This window comes from Xiphophorus maculatus, chromosome 21, assembly GCF_002775205.1.
Source record: "Xiphophorus maculatus strain JP 163 A chromosome 21, X_maculatus-5.0-male, whole genome shotgun sequence".
NCBI classification, from domain to species: Eukaryota; Metazoa; Chordata; class Actinopteri; order Cyprinodontiformes; family Poeciliidae; genus Xiphophorus; species Xiphophorus maculatus.
The window spans coordinates 612,260-618,845 of record NC_036463.1 but is presented as its reverse complement, the minus strand read 5'-3'; positions in this window follow the sequence as shown (position 1 = coordinate 618,845).

Below are 6,586 nucleotides of genomic sequence, written 5' to 3'. Positions count from 1 at the left end.
GTTACACATGGCCTGCAATTGTGAGGCTGGGTGGTTGTACTATCAAAATCTTTGAAAGGCTTTAGGAGAAGGTTTATGGTAATGATGTGTCTTCTCTGCCGAGGCTTTGGAGAATGTGTCTAGTACTCCCGGAGGATTTTTATGAACTGCGTATCAAGGCTTGTGTTGATGGAACAGGTTGTGACGTTTGAAGCCTGGCAAGCGGGGCGTACCACGTAACTGATTTAGGGACTGGCTCTCAGTTTGCCTGCAGATCAAAATAAATGTTTCACCCACCACATTTTCTTGTTTTAGGATTTTATTGCGTGTGCGTTTGCAAGTCATTGCATGAACCAAATTTTTCCTTGTCTGGCAACATTTTGATTTCTCCAAATAGTTTCACGCAGTAATAATAAACCATTGCCTATAAACATAAAAGAAACCCACCGTAGATCCTGTGTTCTAATTTATTAGAACACACAATTATGTACGCAAAGGAGAAGTACCATCAGACTTAGATTTGTGAACAATATTTGAGAGAAATTATTTTTGTATATAGAAAATGTTTTTGATCATTGAGTTCAGCTAATAGAAATAGGAGCAAAAACAAAAGTGTTGCATTTATATTTTTGTTCAGTGTAATGGAGCCTTGGCGAAAATTCAAACTGGGAGACTCGACCAGCTTCACCACATCATCTAATCACTACGCCCGACCGCAGCCAATCCGGACCGGAGCTTCACGCCGCTCCAGCCAATCGTTGTCCAAAGACACCTTCAAAAGTCCAAGCTACCCTGGGGTCTTCCTGCTCGTCAGCCGTGCTTCGAACCTACGTGAACGCTTCTCCTACCTCTCCGACATTCAGTCAACAAGTTTCAGCTGCCTTCCGTCCGCCCAGATCCAGGGAGTATCCCTCACCGGCCGGCCGCGCTCCTGTCGACTCCCCGCTACTCCTCACCAATCTAACCGCCCTCATCACGCCTTCCTTCGGCCTCCATCTGCGACGACGAGCGGAATTTTCCGTCCTCCCCTCTTGACGTCGCAGTCCTCCGCTATCTGCCCGGTTCCCCGCTCCGGCTCACCATAGGCTGCTGCGGCTCATTGGCGCTGTCCCCCGCAGCAAGCGCTGGTTGTCTCCACGATCCGCCATCGCTGCACCGACGCACGTCGGCTCTTCCTGCTCGTCCCACCATGGACTCGATCCGTTGCCCGATCGTCTCTCCCAGTTCACCTCCGAGAGGACGTCGCATCAGACCGCTGCGCTCACCTCCACCTATCTCGGCTCGCAGCTGGCTTGTCAGCCTCATCAACCCACAGCTTCATCTGCGCCCATTGGGCGTCGTCTAGGTAAGACGTACCTGCTCCTGACTCGTTCATTCTCCCTTCGCTTTAGTCTCTGTCAGCGCACCAGTGCCTTTAACTCACGTTTACCACGCCTCCTATCGCCGGTCAGTCTTGGCATTTCCAGGGTCGCGACTAGCTCGTTCCGTTAGTTCCCGCTCAGGCCGCCGTAGCCCTCTCTTCCCTCTGTTGCTAAGATCGCTCCAAATTCTGTCAGTAGTTCCGGTTTGCATTTCAGCTCATTCTGGCCTCCGCCCCAGCTGCCGCTGGTCTCCTAATCGCAGCACCATTTTCTTTAAGCTTTTCATGACTAGTAGAGGGGATCCGCCTAAAGTTCCATATAAAACGCACCTGAAAACAAACGTTAAAGGGCAAACAAAGTTATGGGCAATCTTTTATTTACAATTCCTCTTTTCTGGTAATAAAAAAAAAAGCCGTGCTGCCCACCCAACTGCCCCCCTTCTACTCCAGATCCATGCAAGCAGCCCATCCACACAGATGGCAGAGCGTCCGAGCGCTGCAGCTCCAAAATGGTGCAGTCATCAGGTGTCTGAAAGAGAAAATACCTTAACTATGGACCCAGCAGGTAGATTACCCGAGAGCAGAGACGCAGCCTACCTAGATTGGCGCTTATCATCTGGTGAACCAGGTGGAAACGTAACAATGCTGCAGGAACACACGAATGGCTTCATTAGTAGGTCCAGAATCCACAACAACCGCAATCCCAGCCATTGACCGTAGATGGCTTGACGATCTCAGTTGAGCAATCAGGAACACAAGCCACTCAGGCAGCCGACATTCACGGGGAGAAACAGTCACGCACACACACCTTAGCAGCTCCATCAATCACGGGGCCGCTCCTGGTGCACAAAGCGGGGAGGATGGTTCTCCTTCCCCCTCAGTCGGGCCAATGTCGCACCCCGAGTAGTCTGATCATCAGAAGCCGCTCGTAGGCTCTCTAATTTTGCAGCTTCATTGCAGCCAGCAGACCGGATCTCATCTGCGTACTTTCCAGTCGTCAATCTTAACCTCCACCCTCGAACAGTCAGCTTCACCTGCACAGCGATCCGAACTTCACGAGTCCTCTTTCAAGTGATTCATAGTTCACAACGCCGCTCGCTCTGACAGCTTTCTTTCCTCATCATCCATTGGTTCCGACCCATATCAAGGAGGCATACACACAGTTAGTACGCAGACATGCGCGCTAGGTGGTCAGCGTCATCTGTACAGCCGTCAGTTCGATTCACGCGACGGGATAAAACCAGCCAACGTTCTTCTGGTAAATGGATGGTCAGTAATTACTGCTGGAGCTAGTCGTAGCCGACCACAAAGCTCGCTCGTATAAAACAAGCCTCCCGTTCCCCGATAATCCGACTGCTTACCACCAAGCCGGACCGTCGCTGGCAATACGGCTTACGAACATCTAACTTCCCTGTTATGTGGCCGATTACCTAAAAGCGTTTCGGTAATCCCCTTTTGTCGGTAGCTACCAGCCGTTGGAGCGACTGGTAGCTACCAGCCGTTGGAGATATGGCGATCTTCATTGGCAGGAAACTAAACTCCGGCCCGACGTCGACTCTCGGTCTCGTGTACGTGCTCTAGTCTACCGCTCAGTAGGAATCCTGACTTATTCTACCCTTTTCCTTGCGTTCTCTAAAGAGCTTTTGGGGGATTTACAGGCCCCTATTATTTAGCGATCCAACTTGGTCTCATTGCCCCCGGCATAAGATAAAAACACTCTAGGATTTCGAGAATTACATCCATGCATTCATCCGTAGTTGCATTAATTAATTAATTACAACTTAATCATATTACAGCAGATCACAGGCAGCCAGTCTGACCCTCCAGGTCCAGTTATAACTCCCACATCTGCCTCCGTGCAAAGCATTCCTACAGCTTCCCTTCTTCAGTTCTTTGCTACATCCGCAGTCTGCTCGCTGGAAGCAACTTTCACGCTAAGCTTTAGCAACCTAGCACATCATCTAGTCTAGTCTGGTCATCTAGTCTAGTCGAACCCCGCTGTGAATTCCTTCTCAAGGGATTTCTAAGCATAGCTCCTCTAATCCTGATAGCTGGAAACCCATCTCATTCCCATCATTGGGAATGTCATCACTGCACACCAATCCGGTGCCTTCGTCCCCTACATCAGAGCTCCACTCATGCGCTTTCCTCCTAGCCTTCTATGGATTTCAGATACGGAGTGAGTTCACATCTGCATCTAAAGTATTCAATCTGTTAGAGACTATCTAACTCCAATACTAAATTCTTCCCTGACCACTACAACCGCTGCCTGGTTCATCTGCCACCTCAGACTGATCTCAGCTGAGATCTTCCCCCTTGCCACTTCTCGGGCCATTCTTTTAGAATAGGCGTTGCCACATCGCCATCGTCAGGCGTCCCTTCAGCTTCTCTCCTTCAGCTCGGCCGCTGGTCATCCCCGGCCTTCTCATCCTATATCCTACCAAATCTTTCAGCTGTGCTCGAAGCTCCACATGCAATGTCTGCAGGTGAGCATCTCTCCAAATAACTGGTGGTGGAGCCCTAGCACTAGAATGGCTAGAGTTAGTCCACTTTGACGTATACCTATATCGGCTTCGATAGTCCAACTGGCCTGAAGGATTTTCTCTAGCAGGTGCTTTTGTTCTGTAAATAGGGCCATTACCTTATCAGTACCCTGGTAATGGCCTCAACGCATCTCACAGTTGCACAATAGACTTAGACTTCGACTTAGACTGACTTTGTTGTCATTTTCAATGCACAGGGTGTATAAAGAACGAAATTTCGTTGCATACGGCTCAGGACAATGTTTGAGGTTCCAATGTATTAGCTGTTTTCAACAGGCGCTTTTGTTCCGTAAATAAGGCCATTACTGGCGCACCCAAGCACAATGAATTCATTATAACCTCCTGAGACCCAGATCTCTTTTGCTTACACTTTTTCCATGTTTTTTTGAGGTGGATCAACACAATTAATTTGGTAAGTTTATTTCTAAACTGTCATTTTATACCCTCTTAGCTTTATTTCAAAGAGAAACATTACTAATTTCTTTTAGAAAAAGCTTTGAACATTTCTTGAAACAGATTGTATGTTTTGCAAACTCTATGTACATTTGGCAAAATGACCTGGATAATGCAGCACAACATCATGGATCAGCTGCAAAAGGTCACATCTCTCCAAAAACACTTCATGTATGCTTCAAAACTAAACTGAAGAGCACTACCTACAGGAGACCTGATCTCCTGCAGGTATCATAGATACCCACCCCCAACATGGACTATTCACATTCCCACCTTCTGGCCCGACGGTCAACGACCACATTTACAATTGAAGAAGGGATGCTAATTTGAGCCATCAGAGTCGTCAGGGTGGACTCCGGCCTTTTGGCCCTGTTGAGCCGATATGGGAAGGACTCGAAAACTGTATCATCCTAGTGCTAGTCACCGTAAATAGCTACTAAATGGTGAAATTCTGCTTCTTGTTCATTGGTCCCACAGTGACACTTAGTGGTTGATTTGTGCTTTATTTTGAAGAGCGGTAGATTTCTTCTTTGCGTATTTTGTGTTAGGCATTCCTGTTTCGCTAACCACGCAGAGTCAGCGTTAGAGCCTGAAGAAAAAGAAAATAAAATTTGTAAAATAGTGCTCTTGGAAAGCAGAATGAGGTAGGAATGCGCGCAATTGTGTTTTGTGAACATTTATGTTTATTTATACATTATGTATCCTTTATTTATGCTACAGTTTTCACGGTGTCTGACAAGAAAGGTCCAGATTAAACTGCACCCGTTCGGAACTCCCTGCGTCTGGCTGTCCATTCCGAGAGGCCGCTACAGTCACCTCTAACATTTATTTCACACCTAGGGAAGCTAGCAGGGCCTAACAGGCCCTCAGCCCTGCCGGCTTGGCCTCGCAGTCCATCACGTTGCTTCGCCATCAGTCCTGCCAGCGTGCAGGCCCTATCGCCTATCAGTCTCGTCAGACTGCAGGCCCAACCGACGCCTATCAGTCTCGTCAGACTGCAGGCCCCAACCAACGTGGTGCGCCTATCAGTCATCCGACTGCAGGCCAGCCAGGCCTCGGCCCGGCTCCCTCTTTTGGGGGGAAGACTATCCTGAGCTCGCTGAGCAGACCGCCTGCTCACGGCGATCCTCGGCTCACGGTCTTCTGCCGGGTCCGAGCGCCAAAGAAATTGTACCATTAAATCTTTTTAACTGCTATTTTCTTCTCTGTGTGAGTCTCTCCAGATTGAAATGGAGCCTTGGCGAAAATTCAAACTGGGAGACTCGACCAGCTTCACCACATCATCTAATCACTACGCCCGACCGCAGCCAATCCGGACCGGAGCTTCACGCCGCTCCAGCCAATCGTCTTCCAAAGACACCTTCAAAAGTCCAAGCTACCCTGGGGTCTTCCTGCTCGTCAGCCGTGCTTCGACCCACCTCCTCCCCTTCTCCACCTTCACCATGAGGGTCGTCCTCCAGGATCCCTCGTGCTCTTCCTCTCCAAGCTCCGCTCCACCACCAGTTTCGGTCCCGGGGGGAAGACTATCCCGAGCTCGCCGAGCAGACCGCCTGCTCACGGCGATCCTCGGCTCACGGTCTTCTGCCGGGTCCGAGCGCCAAAGAAATTGTACCATTAAATCTTTTTAACTGCTATTTTCTTCTCCGTGTGAGTCTCTCCAGATTGAATTAACTCAACAACCAAAGGATACTCAGCTTAACTTGCAGAACTGACCTGACCCAAAGACACCTGACGCTAACTTGCTTAGCGATTTGGCCAAACCATTTACACACAGTAGGAAAAACAAAACTAATCATTATCTAAAATGGAATAATCTAAATAAACCCAAAACCCCACCTTGCTGTTTAGCAAATGATTGGTCCTGTTGAGCTGGCATTGCACTCCCAAAGTCATAAGCCATTGATTAGACATTAAAATAATCCCCGCCAAATACTCAGTCTCCGGAAATTTCCACTATTATTCGTAATAATTACTAATACTAATTACTAATTTGTAGTAATTTGAAAGGTTCATTGCCATCACAAGTGAAGGGTGTCGATGACGGTTTTCTTTAAAGTGAGAAGTCTTTGCCATAATTGTGTAGCGACTGAGGCAGAAGGAGAAAATTCAAAGGTTCAGGAAACCTTTGCAAGTGTTCTGAGTTAATTAGCTGATTAGGGTGTGACACCATGAGTTTCAATTAATGTGATTGAAACAATATTCTAATTTTCTGAGATACTGAATGAGTTTTGCAATTGGCAATGATAATTAC